The 19,496-nt window shown below is 44.7% G+C and overlaps 1 pseudogene; it reads left to right on the plus strand.

Moving 5' to 3' along the window:
* The first annotated feature begins 1,764 nt into the window (after positions 1–1,764).
* On the plus strand, positions 1,765–1,916 carry LOC134579157 (5.8S ribosomal RNA; annotated as a pseudogene).
* Positions 1,917–19,496: the final 17,580 nt, after the last annotated feature.

The raw sequence follows: 19,496 nt of genomic DNA on the forward strand, positions 1-19,496 counted from the left end.
CACAGATAAGGGTACTCTTTCATCACACCCTAATCAATAGGGATTGTCAAACTGCATTCCAACACAAAGATATGCAAATTCTATGAGAGAAGAGAGAGGCCTCCAGATTAGTTAAAGCTTCATGTTCCGTGCCACATGATTTTGACATTTACATGTTTACACTACTCATCAATACTTTACATTCGCATAATCTCAGACAGTGCAGTCCTTCTTGACTTTCAATATGGTGGCTAAGGCCTGTCCTTGTGGAGGAATAAGGGGATTCTATTCTGGGCTCTTTACTTTGAAAGGGCCACTGCTGTGGTTTTCATTTAGCTGCTGTTGCATAAGTTAAACTAATATAAAGGGACACTATAGTTATCAGAACAACTACAACTACAGAGAAAAGTCAGTGTTTACATTGCAGCCTAGGAACACTTCTTGTGGCCACTCCTCAGACATCCACTAGATGTGCTTCCTGGGTCAGTATCAGGTACGTACGACAAAAAAGGTCCTTAAGGACTACGGACGTACCTGATACGTCCGTGGCTAATTAGAGAGCTGGAAGCGATCGCTTCCAACCGCTCTAGCGGTATTGCATCGATGCCTCAATGTCGAGGCATTGTGCAATACCCCCCTGACTGCCGGGCTCCCCAGTGATCACTCCCCCCAGACAGATTACGTACGGGTCGCTCCACATGGAGCCTGGCAGTGAGGCAGAGCATCGGAAGCCATCAGGCAGGAAGATTTAAATAATAAAAAAAATTATAATAATTTAAAAAATGTTTTAACCCCTTCCCCCCTCTACCTCCATATGTACTTACCCGATCGCTGCCGTTATATATAACGTCCTATTAAGTGTATTTTTTTTATTAATATATACATATATCTTATTTTTTTAATTAATATATACATATATCTATATCTATATATATATATATATATATATATTGTAAAAATAAATAATAATTAATTAAAAATAAATAAAAAAAATGAAAAATAATTTTAAAAAATTATATATATATATATATAGATATAGATATATATGTAATTGTATTCTACCTGTATTTTGAAATTAATATATATATATATATATATATATATATTTATATCAAAATACACTTAGAATGAAATTATATATATATATATATATATATATATATATATGTATAGGAAACATGGGGGGATGGTTGCACTCACCTAAACATGCTTAAATGGGGTGCTGCTGGGGGCCATATTATACAATAAACAATACACAAGATCCAGCGCACTCTCCTATCCACTAAACAGCAACTACAATGTTGACAGATTTTATTAGTTTGTAAAAGTTTTTTTTTTTTTTTAAACACCTAATCTAGGCCTAGATTAGGTGTTTTAAAAAAAACAAAAAAACTTTTCCAAACTAATAAAATCTGTCAACATTGTAGTTGCTGTTTAGTGGATAGGAGAGTGCGCTGGATCTTGTGTATTGTTTATTGTATATATCTATGTATATATAAATAAATAAAAATAATACGAAATATACAAATGTCCATATACATAATTATATAAATAATTTCATAAATATACCCGTATACTTCAAGTATATAAATATTACATAGTTACATAGCTGAAAAGAGACTTGCGTCCATCAAGTTCAGCCTTCCTCACATATGTTGTTGCTGTTGATCCAAAAGAAGGCAAAAAAACCTAGTCTGAAGCGCTTCCAATTTTGCCACAAACTAGGAAAAGGTGCGTTCAAAGTGTCGATGATCAATGTGTCCTGCAATTCACACTAATTCTTGCAGCTAGCTGCGTTCTTCATCGACGCACGAGCCGATGAAGAACGCAGCTAGCTGCGAGAATTAGTGTGAATTGCAGGACACATTGATCATCGACACCTTGAACGCACCTTGCGGCTCCGGGTTCCTCCCGGGTCTACGCCTGTCTGAGGGTCGCTCAAGGTACTTTGTAGGTCTAGCTCGCTCAAGTTTTTATCGATGTTGGCTTCTACTTTATCACGATTTATACACACTATCTTGGTGTATCTACATTTTTATATTCTTCTAATAAAGGTTTACTTACCCTATTATGTGACGTTTGACTGCAGGAGGTATAGTTCAGTGGATTTGATTTTCCACCCGTCTTTTTAGTAGCCACTTAGTCACAAACAATGACCAAAGTTAGCATTCATAATAGTTTTTTTTGCATTTTTAACACACAAACAAATATAAATGCTAACTTTGGCCAGTGTTTGTAACTAAGTGGCTATTAAAAAAGACTGGACATACCCCATATTGAATACCCTGAGTTGTCTACTTTTCAAAAATATATGGTTTGATGGTGGTAGAATACATTGGCCGGCTTTAAAAATGTCCCAAATAGGACATGGGTGCATAATGACCAGCTGTGAAAATTACAAGTTGGAAAACTGGAATGCGCACCCTCCAAATAAGGTCTTTTAGCCCCCAGAGAACCCGACACACCTATACATGGGTGGTATCACTGTACTCAGGAGATGCTGCTGAACACATATTGGGGTGTTCCTTGGCAGTAACCCTTAAAGTTCACAGTACATGTATTCCTAAATTGCTATGTGTGTCAAAAAAACACCCATATTTTTTTTTTAAACTTTTTTTATCTGGCATAGATTGGTGGTAAAATGGTTGCATGAAAAGAGTCAAAATTCCCCAAGTTTAATACCTTAGATTGTCTTCTTTTAAAAAAGATATACATGTTTAGGGTTATTCAGGGATTCCTGACAGATATCAGTGTTACAATATAACTGATTAATTTGTTAATTTTGAAAAAAAAATGTTTGGAAAGTGCCACAAGTGCCACTTGTACTTATAGCCCTATAACTTTAAAAAAAAAAAAACTAAGAGCATGTTAACATTGGGTATTTCTAAAAACTCAGGACACAATTTAGCAAGGGTGTTTTTTGGCGGTTGTAGATTTTGGGGGTCAGAGTATGGAAAAGTGTGTTTTTTCATCATATGTTATAAGTTTTTTATAGTAAATTATGATATGATGAAAATAATGGTATCTTTAGAAACACCATTTAATGAAGAGAAAAACTGTATATAATATGTGTGGGTACAGTAAATGAGTAGAGGGAAAATTACAGCTGAACACAAACACCGCAGAAATGTAAAAACAGCTCTAGTCCCAAACGATAAGAAAATTGAAAAGCGGTCTGGTCACTAGGGGGTTAAACATTGGCTTCAAACCTTTAATTAGAGGTGGATTTTCAGGTCTGTCACAATAAAAAGGTATTTGACTAATCTCATTATAGTGGTTAAAGGGCCAGTTCAGTACTCACTGGATATTTTTAGCAATCCACTTCTTATTTTAGAAGAGTTCTGAATCTTAGTAGTTATCTTAAATGTTTACTTAGACAGAAGAATAACTCAATAGTTGGTTTAATACATAGTGACTATTATATAAAGGACACCACATGATCTGACATTGAAATTACACAAATATAAATACATGTATTGTTACAATTATTTTATGCCATCTGTATTACCTGTCCTGAATATACTGAAATAACGAAAAAAATGTAAAAAAAAAAAAAAAAATGACCCTTTCAGCTTTTGGTTTATTAGTCTCTTCATTTTCCTTGGCCCACTGATGTAAATTAACTGTTGATGTCCTGACATTACCCCAGCTGAATGGAGAGACGGTTCCAAAGTGGACACCAGTCTTAGAACTTGTCTTCAGAAGGATAGCACAGCTCTTCCATCAACAGCTGACTGACATATTAGCAAGATAAACAAGAATCCAGTATGAGAAATGTAAAATGACAAAAAGGCAGGCATGTGTGTGGGCATCCGTCATGCATTGTTGTGATATCGGTTTGTAAAAGGTATTGGGGCATAATTAGCACGAGGATATGTTAATTGAGGGGGAAATCTGGTTCTGTAAATTGTGCTGAGTGAATTACTGACTTTAAGATGCATGGTAACAGGGATTGTTGGTGTAACGGACACCTTCCGTTGACGGATGCTCCTAGCGCTTCCTGAGGACTCCAAGCACTGCAGCAGACACCACAACCACCGCAGACTCCACCACCGCCGTAGCTTAACTGGAGCCACGCCGTCTTCCTTCCACCCTGTATGAACCTCCAGCATCCAGGAACGTGTGGGGAGGACCTCTCCTCCAAGGAGAGCGTAACAGGATCAAGCTCTCAAAAGAGCTAAGTGATTAAAGCTCAAGGGAATATGTAGTGCATAGCAATCCCCAGTGTGATATAGCAGTTCCCTCCAATAACGAGACAAGGCTATGTATTGAGGGTCAAGAAGATCTCTGGTTTAATGACACACACACTCTGATTTTATGCAATTCTTCCCTGCAAGGGAGACGCCCACATACAATTATACATTACCCAATCATATATCGGTTACATCCCACAAATTCCCTCCCCTCTGCTTGGGAGATATTTGAATTTCTTACTGTATCTACTCAATTATCTCCAAGCTGAAAAATCATACTTTTTATGCATTTTAATAACTTTCTCATTTTACATAGTACATGAATAAAAGTGATGAACTAGTGATGTACCGAACTGTTCGCTGGCGAATAGTTCCTGGCGAACATAGCATGTTCGCGTTCGCCACGGCGGGCGAACACATGCGCGGTTCGATCCGCCCCCTATTCGTCATCATTGACTAAACTTTGACCCTGTGCCTCACAGTTAGCAGACACATTCCAGCCAATCAGCAGCAGACCCTCCCTTCCAGACCCCCCCACCTCCTGTACAGCATCCATTTTAGATTCATTCTGAAGCTGCATTCTTAGATAGAAGAGGGAAAGTGTAGCTGCTGCTCATTTGATAGGGAAATGTATAGCTTGGCTAGTGTATTCAGTGTCCACTACAGTCCTGAAGGACTCATCTGATCTCTGCTGTAAGGACAGCACCCCAAAAAGCCCTTTTTAGGGCTAGAACATCAGTCTGCTTTTTTTTCTTGTGTAATCTAATTGCAGTTGCCTGCCTGCCTGCCAGCTTCTGTGTCAGGCTCACAGTGGATACTATACCCACTTGCCCAGTGCCACCACTCATATCTGGTTTCACAATAGCTTGCATTTAAAAACCAAAAAAAATATTTTCACTGTAATAGATTGAATAGCAGTTAGTTGTCTTCAAGCGGGTGTGTCAGGCCTACAGCGTGTACTCTGCCAACCTCTGCAAGTGCACATTGCCACTCATATCTGGTGTCACAATAGCGTGCATTTAAAACCCAAAAACTTTTTTCACTGTTATAGATTGAATAGCAGTTAGTTGTCTTCAAGCGGGTGTGTCAGGCCTACAGGCTACAGCGTGTACTCTGCCAACCTCTGCAAGTGCACATTGCCACTCATATCTGGTGTCACAATAGCGTGCATTTAAAACCAAAAAACTTTTTTCACTGTTATAGATTAAATAGCAGTTAGTTGTCTTCAAGCGGGTGTGTCAGGCCTACAGCGTGTACTCTGCCAACCTCTGCAAGTGCACATTGCCACTCATATCTGGTCTCACAGTAGCTTGCACGCATAGTACCACTAATCCAAAAAAAAATGACATTCAGAGGCAGGCCACCCCGCAGGGGCCGTTGTGGTCGTGGTGCTGTGATTCCCTTTTGCCCTGGAATAATGCCCTATTTTCAGAGGCCACGTACCCTGAACTTGAAAAGTTCTGAGGACATAGTTGACTGGCTAACACAGGACACCCAATCTTCTACAGCTTCCACTCGGAACCTTGACGCACCATCCTCCTCCAGCTTAGCTTCGGGCACCTCTCAAGATACCACTCACCCGCATGCCGCCACCACTAGCATCACAGCCACTTCACTTTATCTGTCAGAGGAGTTATTTACACATCCGTTTGAAGAAATGAGTGATGCCATTATTGCCAGAGGATGTAGATAACAGGGATATGTCTCAGTCAGGCAGCATTACACACATGGACGTACGGTGTGATGATGATAATGTTGTACCCGCTGCTGCTTCCTTTGCTGAGTTGTCAGATACAAGTGAAGCGGTTGATGATGACGATGCGTCCATGGATGTCACGTGGGTGCCCGCTCGGCAAGAAGAAGAACAGGGCGAAAGTTCAGATGGGGAGACAGAGGAGGAGGAGACGAGTTGGAAGCAGGGGGAGGTCGTCGCAAGGAGCTAGTGGCACAGTCAGACAGCATGCATCGGCACCCGGGGTCAGCCCGACAGCACGCCAATCAACGCATGCTGTGTCCACCACCAGAATGCCGTCATTGCAGAGCTCAGCAGTGTGGCACTTTTTTTGTGTGTCTGCCTCTGACAACAGCGATGCCATTTGCAACCTGTGCCAAAAGAAACTGAGTCGTGGGAAGTCCAACACTCACCTAGGTACAACTGCTTTGCGTAGGCACATGATCGCACATCACAAACGCCTATGGGATCAACACATGAGTACAAGCAGCACACAAACTCAAAGCGGCCATCCTCCTCCTGGTCCAGCATCTTCAGCCACGTCAACCACTGCTGTCCTCCTTGCCCCTTCTCAACCATCCGCCACTCCGTCTCTCGCCTTGAGCAGTTCCCGCTCATCTGCCCACAGTCAGGTGTCTGTCAAGGACATGTTTGAGTGTAAGAAGCCAATGTCAGAAAGTCACCCCCTTGCCCAGTGTCTGACAGCTGGCTTGTCTAAACTATTAGCCCGACAGCTTTTACCATACAAGCTGGTGGAGTCTGAGGCGTTCAAAACATTTGTGGCTATTGGGACACCGCAGTGGAAGGTACCCGGACGAAATTTATTTTCACAAAAGGCAATCCCCAATCTGTACTCGATTGTGCAAAAGGAAGTAATGGCATGTCTGGCACACAGTGTTGGGGCAAGGGTCCATCTGACCACTGATACCTGGTCTGCAAAGCATGGTCAGGGCAGGTATATCACCTACACTGCGCATTTGGTAAACCTGCTGACGGCTGCCAAGCCTGGAATGCGTGGCTCTGCAGAGGAGTTGGTGACATCGCCACGACTTGCAGGCAGGCCTGCTGCCACCTCCTCTACTCCTCCTACTCCATCCTCTTCCATAACCTCCTCGGCTGAGTCCTCTTCTGCTGCTGCGTCTTGCTCCACATCAACGGCACCCCCCCAGCTCCCCAGGTACTATTTCACATCCCGGATACGGCAGTGTCACGCCGTCTTGGGTTTGACTTGCTTGAAAGCAGAGAGTCACACCGGACAAGCACTCCTGTCCGCCCTGAACACACAGGTGAAAAAGTGGCTGACTCCGCAGCAACTGGATATCGGCAAAGTGGTTTGTGACAATGGAACAAATTTGTTGGCGGCATTGAAGTTGGGCAAGTTGACACATGTGCCGTGCATGGCACATGTGTGTAATCTGATCGTACAACGCTTTGTGCATATATACACAGGCTTACAGGACGTCCTGAAGCAGGCCAGGAAGGTGTGTGGCCATTTCAGGCGTTCCTACACGGCCATGGCGCACTTTGCAGATATCCAGCGGCGAAACAACATGCCAGTGAGGCGCTTGATTTGCGACAGCCCAACACGTTGGAATTCAACACTCCTAATATTCGACCGCCTGCTCCAACAAGAAAAAGCCGTTAATGAATATTTGTATGACCGGGGTGCTAGGACAGCCTCTGGGGAGCTGGGAATTTTTTTTTGCCACATTACTGGACGCTCATGCGCAATGCCTGTAGGCTCATGCGGCCTTTTGAGGAGGTGACAAACCTAGTCAGCGACATCATACCATTTGTTTTCTTCCTGGAGCGTGCCCTGCGAAGATAGCTGGATCAGGCCATAGATGAGCGTGAAGAGGAAGAGTTGTGGTCACCATCACCACCAGAAACAGCCTTATCAGCATTGTTTGCTGGAAGAGGATTGTGAGGAAGAGGAGTCAGAGGAGGAATGTGGCTTTGAGGAGGAGGAGGAGGAGCAAGACCAAACACAACAGGCATCCCAGGGTGCTCGTTGTCACCTATCTGGTACCCGTGGTGTTGTACGTGGCTGGGGGGAAGAACATACCTTCATTGAGATCACTGAGGAGGAGGAACGGGAAATGAGTAGCTCGGCATCCAACCTTGTGCAAATGGGGTCTTTCATGCTGTAGTGCCTGTTGAGGGACCCTCGTATAAAAAGGCTGAAGGAGAAGGACCTGTACTGGGTGTCCACGCTACTAGACCCCCGGTATAAGCAGAAAGTGGCTGAAATGTTACCAAATTACAACAAGTCGGAAAGTATGCAGCATTTGCAAAATAAATTAAAAAGTATGCTTTACACAGCGTATAAGGGTGATGTCACAGCACAACGGGAATCTAACAGGGGAAGAGGTGAAAGTAATCCTCCTCCTCCCACGACCACGCCGGCAAGGACAGGACGCTTAAAGATGTGTTGTTGATGGAGGACATGCGGAGCTTTTTAAGTCCTACGCATCGCCACAGCCCTTTGGGATCCACCCTCAGAGAACGACTCGACCGACAGGTAGCAGACTACCTCGCCTTAACTGAAGATATCGACACTCTGAGGAGCGATGAACCCCTTGACTACTGGGTGTGCAGGCTTGAACTGTGGCCTGAGCTATCCCAATTTGCGAAAGGACCTTCAGTGCAGCAGAAGGTATTGTCACTGAGAAGAGGTCAAAAAAGTCTAGATTACCTCACCTTTATTAAGATGAATGAGGGATGGCTCCCGAAGGGACTGACAGTGGGCGATACATTCGACTAAAAAAGGTCTGATGAGATGAGCTGCCTTGGGCTAAAAAGGGTGACCCTATGTAGGAGGAACAGTCTCTATTCTGCTCTGTGTCAGTGTGTATCAGGGTCCCTGAGGACAGGTGTCAATCCATATCTGCCAAGTGACCCTATGTAGGAGGAACAGTCCCTATTCTGCTCTGTGTCAGTGTGTATCAGGGTCCCTGAGGACAGGTGTCAATCCATATCTGCCAAGTGACCCTATGTAGGGGGAACAGTCGTTGTGTAGTAGGGAATGGCCTACTTTGGTTGCCGCATGGCCACCACGTGGCAGTTTGGATCCTAATCTGGTACAGCGTGTACACGTGGCTGTATCAGGTAGGCCTGAACTTTACGGCCAGTTTCCACATATTGATTGTTGGAGGCAGGCCGTAAATGACTCGCCAAAATGGATCCGAGTATGCCACGAGGAACAATGTCGCCTCATGGTGGCCAGGACTCGCTTGTCCACTAAGGCCGTAATTATGCCCATTTTGGACACGCCCCCTGAGTCTGAGATCCCTATGCCGCCCCCTTACTCCTTCTCCACCGGAAAAGGAAGAGGAGGTGCTGCTGGAAACGCTCTTCCCCTTTCCCTGTTGTCCCCACCTACTTTCTCCTCTAGCTCAGAGCCCAGCCCTCTTGCTTCAAAACCTCCCCTTCAAATACCTGCTTCCGTTAACTCCACATACCCAGATTTGGCGCCATATCTAGCTTCCGGTCAGGCTCCCCCTAGCCCGGCCCGGAATATTTTACTCACCAACCTTCCCCATAGTAAAGCTTCCCTATCCCCTTGCCTTACTACCCCTCGACCGGAACCCCTAACTGACGCATCTCTACGAAGCCCCATATTAACCCGACAACTGACCGGTACTCTCCAACCCCGACACTATCAAATGCCACTTCGATTGACTCCTGGCCCGACACACATTAACGATGACGGCCATATACAATATGCTGATCCAGTCTACGTCTATGTCCCTTTCACGACCACCGATCTCTTTAATTGGAAGACCCATAACGCCTCTTACACCGAAAAGCCTCAAGCCATGACGGATCTGTTTACTTCAATAGTCCAGACACATAATCCCACTTGGGCTGATTGCCAGCAATTATTAATGACATTATTTAATAACGAGGAAAGGACTAGGATAAATCAAGCAGCAATTAAAGCGCTGGAAGAAGAGGCCCGTACACAAAATCAGGCCAACCCAGCAGCATGGGCCACAGCCCATTATCCAAACACCGATCCAAATTGGAATGTCAATGACTTGGTTCATTTAAAAGCTTATAGGGACGCTATTATTGCTGGCATGAAAGCTGGAGGAAAGAAGGCGATTAACATGTCTAAGACGGCTGAGGTATTGCAGAAATGTGATGAATCACCCAGTGTCTTTTATGACCGATTATTGGAGGCATACCGCTTGTATACCCCCTTTAATCCGGAGGCCCCTGAGAATTCCCGGATGGTTAACTCTGCCTTTGTCAGCCAAGCCTACAGAGATATAAAGCGCAAGCTACAAAAGTTAGAAGGGTTCGTAGGGATGTCCATAACCCAACTAATGGAGGTAGCGAATAAAGTGTATATGAACAGGGAAACAGAAACGAAGAAAGAGGAAGAGCGCAAGATGCGTAGAAAGGCAGATATGCTAGCGGTAGCGATCGCAGGCGTAGATAGAAGGGAAAAAGAGGTGTATAGGGGAGCAGATAAAGGCGATGGTAAGTGGAATAGGGAACCCCTGAGTAGAAATCAGTGCGCGTACTGTAGGGAAGAAGGGCATTGGAGAAGTGAGTGTCCACAAAGGGAACAGTATGAGAGAGACAGACCTAGGGCAGGATATGGTAATTATAGAGGCAGAGCGAGAGGTAGAGGAGGTCCTGGCGGGAATAATGGTAGTAATAGAGGAAGTGTTAGAGAAGACAGGTATTATCCAGCAGCGCAGAGATCCCGCGATAGAAAAGATAGGGACTTTGTAGGATTGGCTGACATGGTTATGGAGGACTATTGATACCGACCGGGCTCTATCCCCCTTGGCCGAGCGGAGCCTATGGTCGATGTATCAATAGGGGGAAAAAGGAGTGCGTTCATGATCGATACTGGTGCTGAACATTCGGTGGTGACTGACCTAGTTGCTCCTCCATCTGGAAGAACCATCACCGTAATAGGAGCAACTGGAAGAAGTGCTGCTAAACCGGTTCTTAAAAGTCGACTGTGTACATTGGGAGGCCACGTAGTAAAACATCAATTCCTTTATATGCCTGAATGTCCAGTCCAACTGTTAGGACGTGATTTGTTGTCAAAACTACAAGCGCAGATAACGTTTCTACCAAATGGAACAACATCTTTAAAGTTCAATGGACCTTCAGGTATAATGACAATATCTGTACCAAAGGAAGAAGAGTGGCGACTTTATACAGCGCTGACTAGCCAAAACCCTAAGAGTGATGAATCCTTGTTTAATATACCAGGAGTGTGGGCAGAGAACAACCCACCAGCACTTGCTCGCAATATCCCACCATTTCGAATCGAACTGAAACTTGGGGTCTATCCAGTGAGCTTAAGGCAATATCATATCCCACAAAAGGCCAAGAATAATATACAATCATATTTGGATAAGTTCATAAGGTATGGTTGTGGCGAAACCGACCTCGCCACGTGTCCTTGGAGGGGGCTGATTGCCCGCCTCTTGCCTTTGGACTATGGACCAGACTTTATGGGAATGTGATACCCCCCAGATAGCTATGCCATGGAGCCTATTCATATAATGAAAGACTATGGGAAAGACTTTGGCTCCATGGCAATTAAACTGTATTTGTGTGGTCTGCGTGCCATTCACCTAATAATGTGCACGCAGACCTGAGCTATCTGGGGATATGTTAAATGTCTGTGTTTAATGTATAAAATGTGACTTTATGTATTTTAAAGAGTTTTATGTTGTTTTGCAACCATGTGGTTAATGGAGTCTGCCTCTAGTCCTGGATAATTAGATTTCTTCTCCAATTATCTCCAGGGCAGAAGGGAGGAAGCCAGGATGCATTGTGGGGATGTTTTACTTTTACTGTTTGAGCCAGGGGGAATAAAAGATAGTTTTACTAACTGTTGAACCCCTGGTCTGATTCATGCCATTTTTTAATATGTTGTTCCCCTGAATGGATTGATTGTGGATATGTATTTTTATGTGAATGTGATGTATGGTTTTAAAGTTATGAAAGTTGTGTAAAAGTATATTTTACACTGTATGCATAATGGGATTATGTGTCACACTAAGGGGAGGGGATGTGTGGGAGGTAACATCTATGTCATTGGTTCTTTTATGCCTCCCCCTGGGTGTGGCCTGTATGTGTGAGTTGGAAATAAAAGCCAGGCTGGATGAGCCAGTCCAGAGTTCCTGTTTTACCCTCAAAGTGATGTGTCGTCTCATTATTGGGGGGGAAGATTTATTGTATGCTGTTCCAGTTGACTGCTAGGAGTACAAGCCTATTCGTATGGTTCCTATTCAATGGTCTACAGCATTCATACGCTTGGGAGAATTTAAAGGTTTCTCGGATTCGGTGATTGTGGTGTCTGCCAGAGAGCTTGGAGTCCTCAGGAAGCACTAGGAGCATCCATTAACGGAGGTACCAAGTCGGGGTGCCAGGTGATCCGTTACATTGGTGGCAAGCAGTGGGATGGCATCCTAGTGTGAGGTAAAGCAGCTCAGAGACACTGTTTGGATTTACAAATTGAGGGCAACGCTAGCAGTCGTGCAGCGCCCCTGGGAGCAGACAAGTATGGAAGGTTCTGGCTCTGGAGATGATTGGCTGGCCGAGGTGAGGCAGCGAGTGGCCGAGTATGGGGATGATATACCCATGGAGACACGCCGGGTGATCTGGAACCAGGTCATGGCTGAGCGAAACACAAGGCTGGACCGAGAATTCCGGTTGGCAAAAGAGAGGAAGTATGCTCAGCAGCAGGAGCGGTACAGCAGCCGAGTAGAGGCTGCATCCGAGGAGGTTAGCCGTCTTTCCCTGAGGCGGCGGGAGGAACCCGAAGTGGGGGTCCTCATAGACTGGTCCTGTGAGGAACCACAACAGGCAGGTAGAGATGGGACCAAGGTCTCTTCACCGGGCCCTTACTCACAAATGTTGCGGGGCCTCACGGATTGGTCCTGGGAAGACCCACAGATGGCAGGTGGAGATGGAACTGCGGTCTCTCTACCGGCCCTACAGGGATGCTGGGCAGTCGGCCCAGATCCCCAGCGGCAGTGTGCGTTACAGGGAGCTGAAGGTGCCGTTCTTGCTCCCCAGCGGCAGTCTACGGTGCAGGGAGAGGAGCCTGTTATCCCCTCTCCCCAGCGGCTGAAGGTGTGTAAGGGAGAGGAGTTTGTTATTCCCTCTCCCCAGCGGCAGCGCAGCTCACCAAGGGGAGACAGTAAGCCCCTCACCAGCGCAGATGGGACCGTGGTCTCTGCGCCCTGCCTACAGGGAGTACAGAGGGTCAGCCCTGCTCCCCAGCGGCTGAAAGTGTGTAAGGGAGAGGAGTTTGTTATTCCCTCTCCCCAGCGGCAGCTTAGCACACCAAGGGGAGACAGTAAGCCCCACACCAGCGCAGATGGGACCGTGGTCTCTGCGCCCAAGTTACAGGGAGCTGAAGGAGCCGTCCTCCCTCCCCAGCGGCAGTGTGATTTGTTGGGAATTGGGAGCCCGGTCTCCATTCCCCAGCGGCAGAGTATCCAGCAGGGAATAGAGAGCCCAGCCCCCTTTCCCCCACAGCAGGACTCTGTGCTGGGAGGAGAGACAGTCGGTCTCCCTCCGCAGAGACGGGAAGTATGCATGGGAGAGGAGATTGTTACCACCTCTCCCCAGCGGCGGATCATTAACGTACAGGGAATAGAGAGCCCAGTCTCCATTCCCCAGCGGCAGAGTGTTCTAATGGGAGAGGAGCTGGTTACCACCTCTCCCCAGCGGCAGCTTAATGTACCAGGGGGAGACTGTAAGCCCCACACCTGTGCAGATGGGACCGTGGTCTCTGCACTTCCAGCACAGGGGGTAGGGACGGTCGGTCCTGCCCCCCCACAACAGGGCTGTTTAGCCAAAGGGGACACAGTCTGTCTCCAGCAGCAGAGCTGTGTAACTAAAGGGGAGACAGTCGGTCTCCAGCAGCAGAGCTGTGTAACTCAAGGGGAGACAGTCGGTCTCCAGCAGCAGAGCTGTGTAACTCAAGGGGAGACAGTCGGTCTCCAACAGCAGAGCGGTGTAACTCAAGGGGAGACAGTCGGTCTCCAGCAGCAGAGCGGTGTATTTAAAGGGGAGACAGTCGGTCTCCAGCAACCAGGCTCCAACCAGACTACTCCCGTGGTAGTGCTGGCAACAGGACAGAGTACCGCTGGTCTCTGCCCCCTCAGCAACCTACCAAGGCAGCCTACCAGTCCCCCACACAGCCGTGGTGAGGCACCTGAACCTGGACAAGATTCTCCCTCACCCAGGTGTAGTAACTGTTTATTGTGGGTGGGCTGCTCTGCTGTTTCTGTCTTGTGGGTGGGCTGCTGGACTAACAAGGGCACTGACCGGCAGGAGGTCAAGTACCCTGTTAGTCTGGGGGGTAAAGGGGAGAAGTGTGGCGAAACCGACCTCGCCACGTGTCCTTGGAGGGGGCTGATTGCCCGCCTCTTGCCTTTGGACTATGGACCAGACTTTATGGGAATGTGATACCCCCCAGATAGCTATGCCATGGAGCCTATTCATATAATGAAAGACTATTCATATAATGAAAGACTATGGGAAATTGCTCCATGGCAATTAAACTGTATTTGTGTGGTCTGCGTGCCATTCACCTAATAATGTGCACGCAGACCTGAGCTATCTGGGGATATGTTAAATGTCTGTGTTTAATGTATAAAATGTGACTTTATGTATTTTAAAGAGTTTTATGTTGTTTTGCAACCATGTGGTTAATGGAGTCTGCCTCTAGTCCTGGATAATTAGATTTCTTCTCCAATTATCTCCAGGGCAGAAGGGAGGAAGCCAGGATGCATTGTGGGGATGTTTTACTTTTACTGTTTGAGCCAGGGGGAATAAAAGATAGTTTTACTAACTGTTGAACCCCTGGTCTGATTCATGCCATTTTTTAATATGTTGTTCCCCTGAATGGATTGATTGTGGATATGTATTTTTATGTGAATGTGATGTATGGTTTTAAAGTTATGAAAGTTGTGTAAAAGTATATTTTACACTGTATGCATAATGGGATTATGTGTCACACTAAGGGGAGGGGATGTGTGGGAGGTAACATCTATGTCATTGGTTCTTTTATGCCTCCCCCTGGGTGTGGCCTGTATGTGTGAGTTGGAAATAAAAGCCAGGCTGGATGAGCCAGTCCAGAGTTCCTGTTTTACCCTCAAAGTGATGTGTCGTCTCATTATTGGGGGGGAAGATTTATTGTATGCTGTTCCAGTTGACTGCTAGGAGTACAAGCCTATTCGTATGGTTCCTATTCAATGGTCTACAGCATTCATACGCTTGGGAGAATTTAAAGGTTTCTCGGATTCGGTGATTGTGGTGTCTGCCAGAGAGCTTGGAGTCCTCAGGAAGCACTAGGAGCATCCATTAACGGAGGTACCAAGTCGGGGTGCCAGGTGATCCGTTACAATGGTATCCTAAAATTCTGTACTTCCCCCTGGAACACCCCATTGCTGCCTGTTCAAAAGCCCGGTACAGATGAGTATCGCCCTATGCAGGACTTGAGAGCAGTCAATGATGCGGTTGTAAGTATACACCCAGTTGTGCCCAATCCATATAACCTGCTTGCTTTAATTCCGGGCGGGGCTACCTATTTCACTGTCTTAGATCTTAAAGATGCCTTCTTTTGCCTTCGAATTGCTGCGGAGAGCCAGTGTATCTTCGCATTCCAGTGGGAAAATGCTGTAACGGGCGCGAAACGCCAGATGACTTGGACAAGACTGCCCCAAGGGTTTAAAAATTCATCTACCCTATTTGGATCAGCTTTAAGTCAAGACTTACTGGATTTCAAGTCCATCCCAGGAGAGTGTGTACTATTGCAATATGTAGATGATTTGTTGATAGCGGCAGTTACAAGAGAAATATGTCAGCCAGCAACACATGATCTACTACACATTCTTTGGAAGGCAGGATACAAGGTGTCCAGGAAGAAAGCTCAGTTGTGTCAGCCAACTGTCAAGTATCTGGGATTCCATATTTCTGAAGGTCAAAGAATAATGGGGCCAGAGAGAAAAGAAGCTGTATGCCAAATACCAATACCCAAGAATAGAAGACAAGTGTGGGAATTCTTGGGGGCAGCAGGTTTCTGTAGGATATGGATTCCCAGTTATGCGATATTGGCGAAACCTCTTTATGCAGCTATAAAAGGTACAGAACACGATCCCTTCCTGTGGACACCTGAACAGCAAAAGGCATTTGAAGATGTGAAGAAGGCTTTGATGAGTGCCCCAGCATTAGGTCTACCTGGTCATACACGTCCATTCTACTTATATGTACACGAGCACAGAAGAATGGCTGTGGGAGTATTGACACAGTACTTGGGATCATGGCAAAGACCTGTTGCATATATGTCAAAACAACTGGATGCAGTGGCCAGTGGTCTTCCACCTTGTCTAAGAGCCATAGCTGCCGCCGCCCTGCTGGTAGCTGAAGCCGATAAACTCACTCTGGGTCAAGAACTCTATGTGCGAGTCCCGCACGCAGTACAGACGTTGCTAGACTATAAAGGCAATCATTGGTTTAGTAACAGCCGCATGACTAAGCATCAAGCTATGTTGTGTGAAAACCCAAGAGTGCATTTAGAGACTGTTAACACCTTAAATCCAGCTACCCTTTTGCCACAACCTACTGAAAGTCAACACGATTGCCTGGAGGTGATGGATGAAGTATTTTCAAGTAGACCAGATCTTCGTGACTTTCCCATCCAGAACCCTGATGTCCAGTACTATACGGACGGCAGTAGTTATGTGAAAGAAGGGATTCGCTATGCAGGATATGCAGTAACAACCATAGACAAGGTGATAGAAGCTCGGCCATTGTCAAAAGGAACATCGGCACAGAAGGCTGAACTAATTGCACTAACACGAGCGTTACAATTGGCTGAAGGTTTAAGAGTGAACATCTACACGGACTCCAAGTATGCGTTTTTAACCACTCATGCCCACGGAGCTTTGTATAAAGAAAGAGGACTATTGAATTCAGAGGGTAAAGAAATTAAGTACGCAGCTGAAATATTACAACTACTGGAAGCCGTGTGGGAACCAAAAGAAGTTGGTATTATACATTGTCGGGCACATCTGAAAGGAGATGGTGATGTAACCAAAGGAAATCGGATGGCAGATAATGCAGCTAAGCGTGCCGCTGAATCAGGAAGACAGGAATATGTGGAACATATATCTGCTCTTATACCGACTCCACTGACTCAATGGACTCCAGTTTATACAGCTCAAGAAGAAGAGTGGTTAAAGACTGAAGCTGGGAAGTACCTGGAGAACAAATGGTATCAGTTAGAAGATGGAAGAATAGTTATTCCAGCATCACTAGCTGTAGAAATTGTCCAGAACGATCACAACGGGGCACATTCTGGAAGAGATAGTATGGTAGAATCGCTCAGAAAACATTTCTACATACCAAGATTGTCCAACTTGACTCAAGCCATTGTACGAAGATGTGTAATATGTGCTAAGAACAACGCAAGGCAAGGACCAGTGAAACCACCGGGAGTCCAGTATATGGGGGGACTCCCTATGTCCGATCTTCAAATAGACTATACAGTAATGCCTAAATCCGGTGGACATCGCTACCTACTAGTAGTTGTGTGTACCTATTCAGGTTGGGTAGAAGCATGTCCTACTCGTACAGAAAAAGCAGGAGAAGTTGTACGATTCCTGTTACGAGAAATAATACCCCGATATGGACTACCATGCTCTATAGGATCGGATAATGGTCCAGCCTTTGTTCATCAGTGCCTACAACAACTGACTCATATAATATACAAAAAAAACAAGCTAAAAGATGGCGCAGTAATTTCTAAGTGTCTATAAGATATTTAAACAAATAATAGCAGCACCTTATAAGTGTAAAAGCTCAAAAACACTAGAATACAAATAGTTAAAACATAAAGTGCGCTGTGTCTTTAAATAGCTATGCCTTCACAAAATTGTGCAAAATGCAACACTCACAAAAGTGCTTAAGTGCAAAATGTGCAAAACAATAAATGTTGTGACTTGTGTATAGATTCTTATTATACAACAAATTGTGATAAAAAAAGGGTTAATTTTGTGAAATAATATAGTTTTACAAACCCAAATTGATAGAAGTAAATGATGCTCTACATGTAAAAAGGAGACAAAACATATAATAGTATAATACTGTAAGAACACTTGAGAATATTTAAAAATGTGGTATAACACTCACAAACACAGAGCAGGTAAAGAGACTGCTCAGGCTATAATCGCTTGTACACTGTGAACAGTGTCTCCAGGGAGTAGACCTCTGGAATCCAATAGGTTAAAAACGATGGGGCGGTTGTCTCAGTAAAAGATAAATTTTATTGCATAAAAACAATCTGCAGCCTTCGATATACAACTTCTCTAGACTGGATTATACTCGCTTTAACTCCACTGCGAATGGGCAAACAGACATCCAGATACCGGTTCTCCAGATACCAATAGGTTAAAAACGATGGGGCGGTCGTCTCAGTAAAAGATACATTTTATTGCATAAAAACAATCTGCAGCCTTCGATATACAACTTCTCTAGACTGGATTATACTCGCTTTAACTCCACTCCGAACGGGCAAACAGACATCCAGATACCGGTTCTCTGGATGTTGTGAGTAGTGTCCCTCGGTCTTTCAAGCGTCCAATCCTCCTTGCGTGCTGCGTGCTAGCGTGATGACGCGTTTCGCCGTAAAGGCTTCCTCAGATCACGTGTTCATGTGCCGACCATCCCATTATAACAGCCTCCAAAAGTGGGCGTACTTCAGTCATTAAGAAAAAAGTCATTAAGAAAAAAAGTCCGATATGTCCATCTGGCTGAATTCAGCCTGCTAATCAGAAAACTTTTAAGTCTTAAAGAGACATACTCAAAATTACAAGTGGTATTATAAAAACATAAAAAAATACATATAGTCAAATACATTATTAGGAAATACGTTTTAAATAAGATACTTTCAAATGATATTACCTTACATATGCATAATTAATTTAAAAACGTCTGGCAATAATAGACAAGGGAGAATAAAAATTATTAAAGGGACCATATCACATAAAATTAAAAAGGTCAAACTCAATATTAAGACCGGAGGGTTGCAAGGTATTCAATCTATAAACCCATCTCATCTCAACTTTTCCTATTTGTTGTATAAAATTCCCTCCCCTCCATGACTTCTTAACATTCTGGATGCCTAAAAACACAAGTCCTTTTGGGTCCATATTATGGTACTTCTTAAAATGAGCTGACACACTGTGCAACTCATACCCTCTCCTTATATTATAAACATGTTCTGCTATTCTTTTGTGCAGAGGCCTAATCGTTCTACCGACATATTGCAGTCCGCAGGGACATACTAGTAAATATATCACATTTCTTGTAAAGCAAGTGATAAACTCATTAATCTGATGTTCCACATTATTATACTTATTCTTAAATTTACTAATCCCTTTCAAGGTGCTATTGATACTACATCTACAGCCAATACATTTATTACAAGAGTAAAAGCCATTTTTACTTGTTAAAAAATTATTGGTCAACCTATTACCACTGTCCTCTTTTGGATAGATATTAGTTAGAATACTAATATCTATCCAAAAGAGGACAGTGGT

Source organism: Pelobates fuscus, chromosome 1 (genome assembly GCF_036172605.1).
Source record: "Pelobates fuscus isolate aPelFus1 chromosome 1, aPelFus1.pri, whole genome shotgun sequence".
NCBI classification, from domain to species: Eukaryota; Metazoa; Chordata; class Amphibia; order Anura; family Pelobatidae; genus Pelobates; species Pelobates fuscus.